The 16109-nt window shown below is 38.6% G+C and overlaps 1 protein-coding gene across 2 annotated transcripts in view; it reads left to right on the top strand.

Moving 5' to 3' along the window:
- The first annotated feature begins 14690 nt into the window (after positions 1–14690).
- ube2f (ubiquitin-conjugating enzyme E2F (putative)) overlaps positions 14691–16109 on the top strand; it is a 94715-nt gene continuing 93296 nt past the window's right edge. Inside the window, exon 1 of one of the 2 annotated variants that reach the window (XM_030125095.1) lies at positions 14691–14921. The gene's annotated coding sequence lies outside the window, so the exon portion shown is untranslated. Of the gene's footprint in view, positions 14954–16109 lie in introns of both variants that reach the window. The other variant, XM_030125096.1, reaches the window with a different exon arrangement.

The raw sequence follows: 16109 nt of genomic DNA, 5'->3' as shown, positions 1-16109 counted from the left end.
GCAGGTGTAAATATGTGATTTGTGCACATGTCATACACATCGTCGGAAAGGTCTCAGTGCCGTGAATGTGAATATGTGTGAGAGTGGTGACAGTGGCGAAAGGCGACCGCGTCACTGGCGATTTCGTCCCCATGCGCCCACTGCAGACTCAATAGGCCCTGCGCCGGCTTTCCTCGGCTCGGGCCTAATAAAAATAAAAATAATAATCTGAGCAAGAACAATATAGCCGTTTCTATGGCAACCACGTATTTGCCCTTTTTTGAAAGTTCTCGAGCTCCCCCACATGTCTGTGGGGTCAGAGGTCACGTGTCGTGCACTTACACCCACATGACTGACCCCGAGTGGGCGTGTCCCATTGACTCCCATTCGTTCTGAGCAGGTGTAAATATGCGATTTGTGCACATGTCATGTACATCGTCAGAAAGGTCTCAGTGCCGTGAATGTGAATATGTGTGAGAGTGGCGACAGTGGCAAAAGGCGACCGCGTCACTGGCGATTTCGTCCCCATGCGCCCACTGCAGACTCAATAGGCCCTGCGCCGGCTTTACTCGGCTCGGGCCTAATAAAAATAATAATAATCTGAGCAAGAACAATATAGCCGTTTCTATGGCAACCACGTATTTGCCCTTTTTTGAAAGTTCTCGAGGTCCCCCACATGTCTGTGGGGTCAGATGTCACGTGTCGTGCACTTACACCCATGTGACTAACCCCGAGTGCGCGTGTCCCATTGACTCCCATTCATTCTGAGCAGGTGTAAATATGCGATTTCTGCACATGTCATATACATCGTCGGAAAGGTCTCAGTGCCGTGAATGTGAATATGTGTGAGAGTGGCGACAGTGGCGAAAGGCGACCGTGTCACTGGCGATTTCGTCCCCATGCGCCCACTGCAGACTCAATAGGCCCTGCGCCGGCTTTACTCGGCTCGGGCCTAATAATCTGAGCAAGAACAATATAGCCGTTTCTATGGCAACCACATATTTGGCCTTATTTGAAAGCTCTCGAGGTCCCCCACATGTCTGTGGGGTCAGATGTCACGTGTCATGCACTTACACCCACGTGACTGACCCCGAGTGGGCGTGTCCCATTGACTCCCATTCATTCTGAGCAGGTGTGAATATGCGATTTGTGCACAGGTCATGTACATCTTCGGGAAGGTCTCAGTGCCATGAATGTGAATGTGTGTGAGAGTGGCGACAGTGGTGAAAGGCGACCGCGTCACTGGCGATTTTGTCCCCATGCGCCCACTGCAGACTCAATAGGCCCTGCGCCGGCTTTACTCGGCTCGGGCCTAAAAAAAAAATAAAGAAAGAAAGAAAAATAATAAGAATCTGAGCAAGAACAATATAGCCGTTTCTATGGCAACCACGTATTTGGCCTTATGTCAAAGCTCTCGAGGTCCCCCACATGTCTGTGGGGTCAGAGGTCACGTGTCGTGCACTTACACCCACATGACTGACCGCGACTGGGCGTGTCCCATTGACTCCCATTCATTCTGAGCAGGTGTAAATATGCGATTTGTGCACATGTCATGTACATCGTCGGAAAGGTCTCAGTGCCGTGAATGTGAATATGTGTGAGTGGCGACAGTGGCGAAAGGCGACCGCGTCACTGGCGATTTCGTCCCCATGCACCCACTGCAGACTCAATAGGCCCTGCGCCGGCTTTACTCGGCTCGGGCCTAAATATAAAAGAATCTGCCATTAATTTTTCAATTTTACATTATTGATAATATGTTAGTTTATCCTCTAAAACTACAGTATGTTGTGACATAATACTCATATTATTTACTAGTAATTCATTCACTATTTTCATTTTAACTTAAAATATAGAATAGAATAGAATAGAATAGAATAGAATAGAATAGGCTTTAATGTCATTGTAAAAATACAACTGTACAATCAAACTTGGACCCCCCCACCACCACCACCACCACCACCACACACACACACACACACACACACACACACCCAAAACAAATCCAATATTAAGAAAAATGCACAGAATGTAGGGATGTTATGTTTAATATATAGAGAAAAGGATTTTCTAATTGGTAGTGAAATGGACCATTTATTAGTGGGTTGATCCTAGAATCAGCCCTGATTGATCGATCTCATTCAGTGTCTCAGACTTACATAAAGTTTTGTAATTAAGCTCATTTGGTTAAGTAACCTACGATACAGAGCAGCAGAAGCAGCAGAACTGCCTGCAGGATGAATATTTGTATAATGCTGACATGTGCATCAGTCCTGATCTTGGTCATGTTGTTGTGGTTGAAATGAGTCAATGCTGTGCTCATATGGGGGTCATCTGGTTCAGCAGAGACAGTGAAGCCCCTGGTGTTCAACTCAACATTAATATTAAAGCCACAGGGGCTGCAGTCAATGTTACTAGAGTCTGTCGCAGTCTGATCTACTCTGACAGCAACATGTCACTGTAATTTGCAGTAAAATACCCGCTGAAAACCAGGATTTTAAGAAGAGGTCTTAAAGGGTTATTTTAAATGCTTCTCTATTATTTGTAAAAATGGCAAAAAGTGGCTATCAGTTGGAATTCTTTACAAATAAAATGCCATAAAATTAAATTCAGTTGTTACCCCTTATCTACCAGTACAAACACCGCTGCTATTACCAGTTCGAAGTTGGTTCAACATGCAGATTTTATAAGAACTGGTTTCCTTTTCACTGGGTAGGGTTAGGGTTAGGCTTTTGTGGTTATTAGCTCCCTTTATAATGTAACGGTTCCAGTTGTCTACACCCCTGTGCACTGCTAGAACTTGAGCTGATATTTCACACGACGATTCTAAAAAATACTCACTGCTGCTTCAATGCACACTTGTGACTTTGTGATAAATGTGATTTTTAAAATGAGTTATGAAGTTATTGACATTCCAAATCACCACATCCTTAACCCATAAAGACCCAGTGCTACTTTTGTGGCAGTTCTCAAATATTTTTTTCTCTGGATTGAACCTTTCTTAAGTGGTTTATCACCATTTATTTTACTATTATCCTCTGTATTTTGTGTTTTATCAGTGAAAATCACATATTTAAAGTTGAGGATTATTATATCAGAAACAGAGAAAACTGAAGAAAAAGTGACTGTAGTAGAAGATGATGGTGTTTCCACATTCACTACAGAGCCTCTGAATGTCCAAATGGGTCATATCTGAAGACCATGAAAAGATGACGTACTGCATTTTACACCAATTATTTACATGTATTGATAAGTTCAGTGGTTCAGAAGTTATTAATCATTTTAGATCAGAGATGTTTTTGGTCGCCAGCAGCTGTTAGGGTCTTTATGGGTTAATGAAAATGCTGAAAATAGCAAACAATATGAAATGGATGAAAATATGAATCATTGGTTGGTTTTCACCCACACAAATACTCTCCGACACTAGCTACTATTAGCTGAAGCTTTAATAGAGAAACTTACTGAAGCTTGTGTAATTTCAGCAGTGTTTCCTTGCATTAATGTTTTTGTGGAAGCCCACCACATTGTCAGTGCCAACCATCACCATTTCCTGTCTCTTAATCATCTGTAATATGTAATATAGATAATAGAATAACTTATAATTGTGGTCCAACAAAGACATGCTCTTTGTGTTCTTATGTAAAGTTTGTCCTGGGATCACTGTTATCTGGGGCAGGATGTCTCCTGGAATAATTCATCCATTCCAAAGTCAATGTTAAAGTCTATTTTATTGTCAGTCAAACCATGTACAGCACATACAGAGGATTGAAAATTTTCTTCTCTACCACCCACAGTGCAGCATTTCTAAGATAACAGTGTCAACAAGGTGTCAGATACTGTCATTGCTTCACTTACATGCACTTAACTGAACAAATAGTGAACTGACTTAAATAGTGCACACATTTAGTGTCTCAAATCAAACCAGTACCTTAAATGGTGATGATGTTCTTGTTTCATCCTTTCTCATAGATAACTGTGGTGAGTAGTACTCCTGTGTAGAGTGAACACAACTCTAGTTTCACACCTCCCCTGACCACTCTCTTAATTAACACTGGTGCATAAAAACACCTGTGTTGTGGTGTGGGAGAGAGAGAGAGAGAGAAAGAGAGAGAGAGAGAGAGAGAAACAAACAAGATGGTGATGACCAATCAGCCTGACATAGTGGTGGTGGATAAACATCAGAGGACAGTGGTTGTGACAGATGTAGCAATCCCAAGTGATAGCAACATCAGAGAGAAAGAACGCGAGAAGCTTGAGAAATACCAAGGGCTGAAAGAGGAGACAGAGGAAATGTGGGGTTCAAAGGCAGCAGTGGTACCAGTAGTGATCAGGGCACGAGGGGCAGTAACAAAATGAGAGGATGGCTCCAGCAGATACCAGGAACAACATCAGAGATCTCTGTCCACAAGAGTGCAGTCCTAGGAACAGCTAAGAGCCTGTGCAGAACCCTCAGGCTTCCAGGCCTCTGGCAGAGGACCCGAGTCTGAAGGAGGCACTGCCCAGAAGAGCCAGAAAAATATTTGTTTTTTTATTAAACTATTGAGCTATATAAAAAAATACAGATTTCATTTTAGTGTAATGAAAAAGAAAAACAACATGGCTAAAAAAAAAGTAAAACAAGTAGTTTCATGTTAAAATGAGTATGTGTGCAGAATAAACCCTAAAAATGTAAGAATGATTGGCAGACAAAACTAAATGCAGATGATGAAGAGCAGATGTGGATGAAAGTAAAGGAAAATTATAATAATACTGTGAAATATACACCAAACACAGCCGAAGGAAACAAACCTTAAACGTTTGTAATTGAAGACATTTACAGATGATGCTTTTTGTCGAGGGGTGACCATTTGGTAAATTGCTGTCGGGTCACATCAAAGTCGACAGAAGTTCATTAATTTCTTTCAAGAGGCTCCTGAAAAGATGAACGAGTCTGAAATTCCTTGAGGTGCCTCCTCTGCCAGATAATTGCCCCCGCTGGGTAAAACAGGAACACACACTGATTTATCCACTCTTCATTCTTTTGTTGAGCCTGTGGAAATGAAGCAACAGACACCTTTGACATCAAAGTTAATTCCATTATCATTCATGTCACTAATGCTCTGTCAGGTGCATTTTTAATGGGTTGCTTGAGAAAGTGGCAGAAATATCTTCACAATGCTCAGAAAATTGTCCTCCCTAAAGTTCTGTTATTTTATCCACATGTACCTCATATAAACATAGACGACCACTGTCCCCACATGACATCCAGTTAGTAACAATAGGGATGTGTAAAACTCACCATGTGAACTCTAACATAATTCTATCGACAGGGCAAACCCATTGGTGTCTGAACATCCCAGGAAGCACCTTCCAACCCCCAGGTGTCAAACATAAGGCCAAAACCAGCCCATCAGAGGTCTGTGGAATAAACTTGTAAATGCAAAAAATTACACTTCAGATATTAACAATCATTTTAGTTTAGGCACCAAATTCAATCCAATTCAATATCAAGTGGCTGAGATCAGCAACATACTATCCTAATAACCTATAATGACAACTCCATTAATGTGAACAATGGCGGTAGTTTTACAGGTATGTATGTCACCTACAAATGAAAGCTTGACATTATTTGATATGATCCAGATGAAATGATCAGTGATAGGAATATTAATTCAGTATTTGAATAGAACAAACACATCTGTCAGAATTCAATTCACTGATCAGAGTGATTTTGAAAAAGATTAAGCGGGATGGAGGCAAGATGGCCGCAGCCTGAGTGTGTGCAGCTCAGGCCTATCTGAATTATGTAATATCTTCTAATCCTCATTATCTCTGACACCAATACCGATTGTACTTGTTTATTATAAGAATGGCGGAAGATCAGATAAACCAGCTTTCGATAAAAACTGTACTGGATGGCCTGGAGCAACTCAAGTGGGAAATGCGGTCCCACATCTTCGCCAAGGTGGATCCCATTCATTCACAGCTCAATTCCATTGAACGCTCTCTGGACACGCTCGGTGATCATGTTGGAATTTTTGATCAAAGAGTCGGGAAGACCGAAGATGATATCCATGATCTCCAAACAAAAAATAAGGAACTACAACAACAAAATGTATACCTCATGGACAAAGTGGAGGAACTGGAAAACCGGAGTCGAGCGTCCAACCTGCGCTTCATCGGCGTCCCAGAATCCACGGAGGGCCGTGATATCCTCGGCTTCATGATCCAGCTGATTCTGGAGCTCCTGGGACGGGAAAACTTTTCTTTTCCGCCAACCATTGAGAGATGCCACCGCAGTCCCACCGTTGTTCGGAGCGCCAGCGAACACAACAGCGTCAGGCTGAGACCTATCCTGATCAAACTGCTCAATTTCCAGGATAAAATCAAAATCCTTCATTTGGCCAAGGAGAAGGAGCTGCGCTTTAAAGGTACTCGTATCCACATCTATCCAGATTTTAGTGCCGGGCTTACGAAGAAGCGGCGCAGTTTTGACGCTGTAAAGCAGGGGTGTCCAAACTTTTTTTAAAGAGGGCCAGATCTGATAATGTGGACATTGCCAGGGGCCAGTGGTCCCTTCAGACATTTTTTAAACAGTAAAAATTACATATAAATGCGCTGTTCTACAACATTTTTATTTTCATTGTCACAATATCATTTTATTAAATGGCAATGTAACCAAATCTAAGCCACTCAGGTGTGAACAAATTAAAAAAAAAAAAAAAAAAAAACAATTCTGCCTTCCTTTCACATCTGGAGTCAGATAACATAGAACAAACTGTGTGGAGTATCTTAGACGTCCAAGAAGTTGATAAAAATCTTAACCCCACATTCATTTTAAACATGACTTGTATGAGTAATCATTACTCATATATTACTCAGTAATGTAAAGTCTGTTAGCGTTTAAGATGAAAACATATGACTCTTACTCTCGTCTTTCACAAAATCATTCAGAAAGTAATATTTTGTGTCACATCTACAAGTACATAACACCAGCAGTTAGAGGCAACTAACCTGGCAACTTGGTAGCCTGCCTTGGTGGTGAATTCATTGAACTCCCAGGTTCACATGAAGAGTCACTGTTGAGTTTAAAGCAGCTTGAATTTGCTTCACTTTTTCGGAGCGCTCACTCCCTGCTAGCTTGTCGTATGCGTTAGCATGTTTTGTCTGCTAGTGTCTCTTTACATTGAATTCCTTAAACAAGGCAACAGTCTCTTGACAAATTAGGCAAACATAATTGCCTCGATTTTCAGTGAAAAAAATTGTAATTCCCATCTCTCCTGGAAGCGGTGGCCCTCACTGTCAACTTTGTTTTTTTTTAATTTACAGGCGCCGTGGTTAGAAATTAGCGAAAAAAGGTTCACGGCGAGGTCACAGAGCCAGATAGAGTTAGAGTGGTGCTGCCACCATGAGGTGAAAGGAGAAACTGCATTTTGAACCTTTTATGATTCATGTACTCGGTTCAACAGTCCAAGCGGGCCATAAATAATACATTCTAAAACCCAAGCTGTGGGCCGTATAAAATCTGACCGTTGGCCGTGATTGGCCCCCGGGCCGGACTTTGGACATGCCTGCTGTAAAGCGTAAACTTCGTGAACTAAACATGAAATACTCACTCCGGTACCCGTCCACACTGAGTGTCATGGTTGACGGTAAACTTCAACAGTTCACCTGTCACAAAGCAGCTGAAACGGCTTTCATGTCTCTCACAAATCCACACATGTAGCTCTGGCCAGATTATTGATATAAAAGTATAAAAGCGACTGTTGTCATTTTCCTTTGGGAGCGGATAATTGAACTATGTTGCAGGATTCCTGAGTACCCATATGAAACAAAAATATATAGCAATATACTTAAAAATATAATGCATTATATTAAAAAATACATTTCCATATATGGGAAAGTAGTGCATATATGTTCCAGTATACTGCAATATGTGCTTTAATCATATATTGATACATGTAAAACATATACTGCAATGAAGACAAAAACGGCCCTATATTTTTTACATATAGTTTTATTGAAACTCAAATCTTTCCATTGACACAAGTTTACATAAAGCAGATATTTATCAACACTTACATTACTTGGTATGCATAATAACATATTTCATGAAAATATGCATCGTGATATACATGAAAAAAGTGTTAACTGAAAAAAAAAAAAAAGCTCAATAAGATGCCTTCTTAGTCATTTTGGCAACATAGGATGAAAAAATTGTACATATATATATATACTTGTATATATTTTGAAGTGTTTTACAAAAAATATAATTATATTTATTTAGTAATACACTAGACAATATATGTATGTATATATGCATACATACATTATGAAGTGTATTACTAAATATATAATGACATATATTTACATACATAAGTAAATATATTGTCATATATGTTTCAATATATGGAAAGCGGCAATTCCTTATGTATTTTTCAATATATTGTAATATAGTACAAAATATATTGACACAATATATTATTCTGTATATTTTAAATATGAATATATATTATACAGTAATATATTTTTCAGTCAGTAATATATTGACAGTCAATATATAGAAAAATATATTTTCTTTGCATAAGGGATACGCTGGATGATTTTGTTTATTTAATTTTTTTTTTCTTTCCTGTGAATTTAATTCCTGTTAAAACTTGTCACAACGTGTAGGATGTCCAGCTGATTTTTGTTTACATTTTCCTTCTCTTCTTCGGCCTTGGCACGTCTCGCTGTCAAGGATTTACAAAGACTGAGACACACTGTCCCCTGCAGGTTGGACGTGTAACTACCAGTGCTCTACAGATGACTGGTTAAATTCAAGCCACAAAAGAATCTGCTCTGTAAGCTTTAATAGGTGTCAGTTCCAATTTCAGACAGACCTGGTGTTAACTAGGTTTTTTTCTTTTTCTCTTTGTTTTTTTTTCTCCAAAAGTGATGGATCTAGAAGCTGTGGTTTTATTTTCTGGGTGGAGGGGGTTGGGGATAGTTCTGTGTATATGTGTGTGTCTTATGTCTGTTGGTCTGTTGTGTGTGTGTGTTTTTGGCTTTCTTTTACCTTTGTTTGTTTAGTTTTAGTTTTTTCTACTGTAACTAATAATACTTGTACTGTAATACTTGTACTGTTTTTGTACTGTATTCAGGGTTGTTTTCTCTTTCTCCCCTTGTTCTTTCATTGTCCTTTTCTTTTTTTTTTTTTTTCTGTTTTTGAACTTCTATGATAGTTAAAAGTGTTACCAATGCAGGCACTAAGATTCGATTTACAACCTGGAATGTCAGAGGTTTGGGGAAATCGTCGAAGATTAACCAGGTTCTCCTCCATCTCAGGGATCTGAATGTAAAAGTGGCTTTTATACAGGAGACCCACTTAAATGAAGTAAATGTTAAAAAATTGCACAAAAATTGGGTATCACAGCTGTTTTATTCATCATTTAGTAGTAATTCATGTGGTGTTGCTATTCTCATTCACCATTCTGTTCCATTTAAATGTGAGAAAGTAGTTACTGATCACAATGGTCGTTATGTAATAATTTCAGGCTTGATTAATTACATGGCTCTAACCTCAGCAAATGTCTATGCCCCTAATGTGGACGACGAGGGATTTTTTGTGAAAATTTTCTCCGCAATCCCTAATATTGAATCACATTGTCTTATTATTGGTGGAGACTTTAATCGTTGTCTGAATGATACATTAGACAGATCTTCAGCTAAACAGTATACTTCTAAATCTACTTCAACAATTAATTCCTTTATCCAGGATTATGGGGTATCAGACATTTGGCGTAGGTTTAATCCAAATAGTTGTGAATATTCTTTTTTTTTCTTCTGTTCACCATACATTCTCACGGATTGACTATTTTTTGGTTGACAACAAATTATTATCTTTAATTCAGAACTGCAATTATCAAGCTAGGGTCATTTCTGATAATTCGCCTCTTACCATGGATTTTCTCTCATCACAGTCAGTTTGTCATCCTCCATGGAGACTAAATACTCGCCTCTTGTCGGACTCAGATTTCCTGTTGTTAATTGGAAAAGAAATTGACTTCTTCGTTAATACTAATAGCACACCAGACATAAGTCATAGTCTACTATGGAAATCTCTGAAGTTCTACCTGAAAGGACAAATTATTTCATATGTTTCTATGCAAAGGAAAATATACCTAACTTCTATTAGAAATATAACAGATAAGATCTCAGAGTTAGACCAGTTATATTCTATTGCCCCATCTGATGATCTGTGTAAACAGAGGCTTCTTCTCCAAACAGAATTTGATAATTATTCTACAGTGCAAGCAGAAGACATGCTCTCGAAGTCTAGACATGCCTATTATGAATATGGGGACAAACCAAGTCAACTGCTGGCACAACAGCTGAGAAAGTCCATGGCTTCGAAAATGATACATGAAATTCAGGTGGGTGACACACTTACCTGTCACCCTGGTGAAATCAATAACGCCTTTATGTTATTTTATAATTCATTGTATTCATCTGAAGCAATCTATGATAAAGAGGAATTACAAGGCTTTTTCAATGATCTTAACGTTCCCCAAATTAATACTGATACGGCTAATTTTCTGGAAAGCCCAATTACTCTTCAAGAAATTCAAAAGGCCATCTTTAACATGCAAAGTGGAAAAAGTCCAGGTAGAGATGGATTTTGTACTGAAATCTATAAAAAATTTTCAGACCAATTAGCTCCTCTTCTTTTGAATATGTACAATGATTCATACTCCTCTCACATTACGTGAAGCTAAAATATCCCTCTTACTGAAGAAAATTAAAAACTCTCAGCTCTGTACTTCCTATCGCCCTATTTCATTGCTAAATGTTGACATCAAAATACTAGCTAAAATCCTTGCTACTCGTTTGGAAACAGTAATGCCTGAAATTATATCTCCTGATCAAACTGGTTTCATTAAAAACAGGTTTTCTTTTTTAATCTAAGACATTTGTTCAACATAATTTATCATCCATATAATTCTGCTGTTCCTGAAATGGTTATCTCTTTGGTTGCGAAAAAGCATTTCACTGCGTATGGAATGGAAATATTTATTTTCCACACTTCAAAAATTTGGGTTTGGTACGATCTTTATTTCTTGGGTCAAACTATTATACACTGCTCCTGTCTCTTCAGTTCACACAAATAATACTTTTTCCAATCAATTTCCTGTCAACAGAGGAACGAGGCAGGGCTGCCCCCTCTCACCCCTTCTTTTTGTGTTAGCTATCGAGCTGCTAGCATTAGCTTTGCGTCAAAATACTGGAATTAAAGGGATCACAAGAGAGGGCCAAGAACAACGCGCGTCTCTTTATACTGACGATTTGCTTTTGTTCATATCCGACCCAGATACCAGTTTTCCACATGTTTTTAATATTCTCAAAAAATTTGAAAGATTTTCAGGATACAAGTTAAACCTTGAGAAAAGTGAGTTATTTCCAGTTAATGCTGCAGCTTGTAATTATCCACCCGACTCACTTCCTTTTAAAACAACCAACCAGTTTGATTATTTGGGCATTACTGTTACTCAAAAATATTTCGATCTTTTTTCCATTAATTTTCAAACTTTACTAGATCAGACAAAGTCCACCCTACATCGTTGGTCCTCTCTTCCTTTATCTGTTGCTGGTCATATAAATTCTGTCCAAATGAACATTTTACCTAAATTTACTTATCTTTTCCAATGTTTACCCGTTTTTATCCCCAAAATATTTTTCAATAAACTGAACGGCATCTTATCAACTTTCATTTGGAATGGCAAGCCACCACGGCTTTCATGGTCTATGCTGCAACAGCCTAAAAAGTTGGGAGGAATGGGTGCTCCAAATTTTATCTATTATTATTGGGCTGTAAATATATGACCAATTGTTCACTGGCTTTATGAACATCCAGGAGCTGATGCGCCATCACGGTTACAACTGGAGGCAGCATCTTGTCACCCATCCTCTCTTTCAGCTCTAATTTTTTCAAATACAATTCCTCCAACTGATTATACTAAAAACATTATTGTAAAATGTACTGTTAAAATTTGGATTCAGTTCAAGCATCATTTTAATTGGACATCAATTTCTCTAAAAGCGCCTATCCAATTAAACCATCTCTTTAAACCACCTCTATTGGACAAAGCCTATTCTGTTTGGGAGGACAGGGGGATTAAGACATTTGCTGATCTGTATGACAATGGCATATTCATGTCTTTTACCAATCTTATTGATAATGTCAGATCCAAAACAGAGACTTTTTCCGCTACTTACAGATTCGTGACTTTTTGTCTAAAATGACACCTCAGTTCCCTAATGCCCCAGAAATAAATCCATATGACTCAATTTTAGAACGTCCCCAAGCACTGAAGGGAATCATTTCAATGCTATATAATAAATTTCTAAATATTCAAAATTCATTTTCCTCAGTTTTAAAAGGAGAATGGGAAACAGAGTTAAATTTAACAATTTGTGAAAGTCTATGGTTTAGCATTTTAAAGAGGGTTCACCCATCTTCCGTCTGCGCTAAACAGTCATTTATGCAGTGTAAATTTTTACATCGCTGTTTTTGGACCAATCAAAGATGGCAAAGATTTTCTCTGACGTAACCGGTGTGGCGCTTCTCCTGCTAATCATGTTCACATGTTTTGGTCTTGCTCAAAACTTAATACTTTTTGGAATGATATTTTTGCTTTGATTAGCACTGCTTTGGGTAAATCAGTGCAACCATGCCCCCTACTGGCAATTTTTGGAGTTTCCTCTCCTGCACTGGGATTATCCAAAGCCTAAAGTAACTCGATAGCTTTTTGTACACTATTAGCCCGTCGTATGATTCTGTTTAAGTGGAAGGAACCTCTGTCACCCACTTTTGTGCAATGGGTGCATGATTTACTTTTCTTTTTAAAGCTGGGAAAGATTAAGTTTTCTGTTCGTGGACAAATTAATTTGTTTTATCAACAATGGAATCCTTTTTTCTCTACTGTCAACAAGAGTGTCCTGCTGTCACCTACTTCCTTTTGATGGAGAAATGTGTTGTTGGTTTGCATGGTATTGACTCAGCCCTGAGTATTGTAAAGAGGAGTTGATAATTTAGTGTAGTTGATAATTTGATAATTTAGATAGTTTAATATTTATCTTGTTGCTTTTTTTTTTTTTTTTTTGGGGTGGGGGGGTGGGGGGTGGTATGTTTGTTGTATGGTTTGTTTGTGTATGTTGTGTCTGTGTAGTTCCCTGTGTATGCGTACATGTTTGTGTAAATGTATAATTTGAAATTAAAAAAAAAAAAAAAAAAAAGAAAACGATTAAGCAAAGACAGTGTGAACCGGTGGTGCCAGGCACAACAAACTCCACCCCTCGCACGTATTGTAGGTTAGTTTGGCATCGATCCAGCTGATGGCATCATGTCTATGCATGTAGTAATGTCTGCCTATCAGTTGCCTCTTTCAAGTAAATTGAAACAAAACTGATGTTTATATAGACATTTGAAATTTCGCCCATTGGAAGCAAATGGGAAAAAAAAGATTTTAAAAATTCATAAAAATTTTGAACTTTGTTGTACTTTTCCCAAACTGTAACTACATCTATTCTGGATCACTGGCAATCTAGAAACCCAATTTGGTATGAATTCAACCATAAGTTTTGCTGCTACAAACATGTAAAATTCTGCCCATTATAAGTAAATTGGAAAAAATAAAAAATAAATAAATTTTTACAATTCATAAAAAAATTTAACTTTGACCTACTTTCCCAAAATGTAATGACATCCATTCTGGGCCACTGGTGATCTATAAACCCAATTTGGAATGAATTCAACCAGTAGTTTTGCAGCCACAGACATTTGAAATTTCTCTCATTATAAGTAAATGGGGGAAATGAAAGATTTTAAAAATTTAAAAAAAAAAAAATTAACTTTGACCTAGTCTTCCCAAAATGTAATCAGATCTATTCTGATTACTATTACTTTTACTACCCAGAATACTATTATCTATTCTGGGTCACTGGCAATATATAAACCCAAATCCCACCATTCACACGTATTGTAGCTTATTATGGCATTGATCCAGCTGATGTCATGTCTATACGTATGGTGATATCAGCATATAAACTGCTTCTACACATGTGCCAAGTTTGAAGTAAATTGAAACAAAATTGATGCTTTTATAATTATTTAAAATTTCGCCCATTATAACATAAGATTGAAAAAATTCATAAAAATTCTTACAAAATTTGAACTTTGATATACTTTTCCCCAAAATGTAACCACATCTATTCTGGGTCACTGGCAGTCAATAAACTCAATTTGATTGAATTTAACCAATAGTTTTGCTGCTACAGACATTTGAAATTTCGCCCATTAAAAGTAAATGGGAGAAGAAAAAAGAATTTAAAAATTCAAAAGGAATTTCAACTTTGACCTATTTTTCCCAAAAGGTGCTGACATCTATTCTGGGTCACTGGCAATCTATAAACCAAATTTGGTTTGAATTCAACCAATAGTTTTGCTACTAGAGTGTTAACAAACAAATAAACAAACAAACCGAACCAAAAACAATACCACTTGCCTCCTTTCGGGTGGCGGGGTAATAATAGTAATTAGAAGAAGAAGAAGAATTAGCAAAAACATAACAGGTATTTATTTATTTATTTATTTATTTATTTATTTGTGGTTAATGGCATTATATGGTAATAACAGATATGACCCGCCGGACCTTTTCGCACCGGAACTATTTATCTGTGGTCGTGTTTTTCCGGATAACAAAAACGGACGATCCTCGCTGCACTTCCGTTCATGACACCGGACCAAAGTTGGGACAGCTGATTCTTTAATCAGTGTAAATCTTCTCGGTTTCCCTTCAGCGTCCTTTTGGGGCTTATTTAGTGTAGAAAGTGCCTGCTGTGCTCTGTGTGTGGAGTCGGAGCCGGACGCAGACGGAGGAGCGTGGCTGATTATGGTGTAGCACAAAGCGCTAGCTCTGAGACAGCAGGTAATAAAACAGCGCTGTGATGACACCCAAAGGTAACTGCGAACTTTGGCAACGGAGTAATAGTTTTTTTTTTTCTTTTAAAAAAAAATATTTTTAACTTGAGGTTTCGATGAGGAAATCACTGGCAGTTTCTCGTATAGTGGCGCTACATTGTCGTGAAATAAACACGAGCAAAATGGGTGGGAATGGGCTTTGCACCAAGCTAACTAGCTGTTATTAGCAATGTCAGCGGTCAGTTGTCATAGGTAATGGGCTAACTGTGCTGTGTGGCCATTTATAGAGCTACTTCACTCAACGGAGGGGTGTTGTTTTCCTCTCAACGTTGCCCATATTTTGTCGTGGAGCTCATACTTAATGGCACTTCTTCCTGATGATCATCTAGCTTTTGTCAAGGGATTTCTTTTCTGGTCAAATCTTAGTTATTAAATCAACTATGCGACTGTTGCACAGGCGAACTTAGCTGTCTAACTCTTTGAACCCTTCCGCTGTCACTGCTATTTCGCTCTGTTGTCTACCATTACTGCTTAACTCTGTATTTAGACGAGCCCCCGACACCTACATCCAGGTACTGTGTTTAACGCCGAGCTGTGGTGAATGACAGTCGGGGCAGGTGGACGTTGAGGCAGATTCACTGACACACTTTACTCGGACTGGCTGATATCTGATACTTGTAGTTTCTCCTACTGCTGCCTACCAAATACAGGACACAGTGTGTCTTTACAGGACACAGGCAGTACTACAGTCAACTTCTAGAGAGACAGGTCACAGCAGCACAGAGCAGTGTTACAGCAGTTCAATAGTGGGAATGCAACACCATCAAGACTCATACAGCTGTCACACTGAGTGTGTTATGGCGTGGTTATTGGTTTATACCAGGGGTCAGCAACCCTGATCCTCGAGAGCCACTATCCTGCATGTTTTAGATGTATCCCTCCTCCAACACACCTGATTGAAATGATAAGCCTATCATCAAGCTCTGCAGAAGCCTGATAACGACCGTTAGGTGCGTTGGAAGCGGGAAACATCTAAAACATGCAGGATAGTGGCTCTCGAGGGCCAGGGTTGCTGATCCCTGGTTCATACCATACTATGCCAGAATGAACTAAAGTCTGAATGCATCTGTAGTTACTCAGCTGTGATCTTAGCTGTGAATAGCCAGTGTTGTGTTAGAATATAGGGTCATCTTCT

This window comes from Sphaeramia orbicularis, chromosome 21 (assembly GCF_902148855.1).
Source record: "Sphaeramia orbicularis chromosome 21, fSphaOr1.1, whole genome shotgun sequence".
NCBI lineage: Eukaryota > Metazoa > Chordata > Actinopteri > Kurtiformes > Apogonidae > Sphaeramia > Sphaeramia orbicularis.
This window is presented reverse-complemented; position numbering and strand designations above follow the sequence as displayed.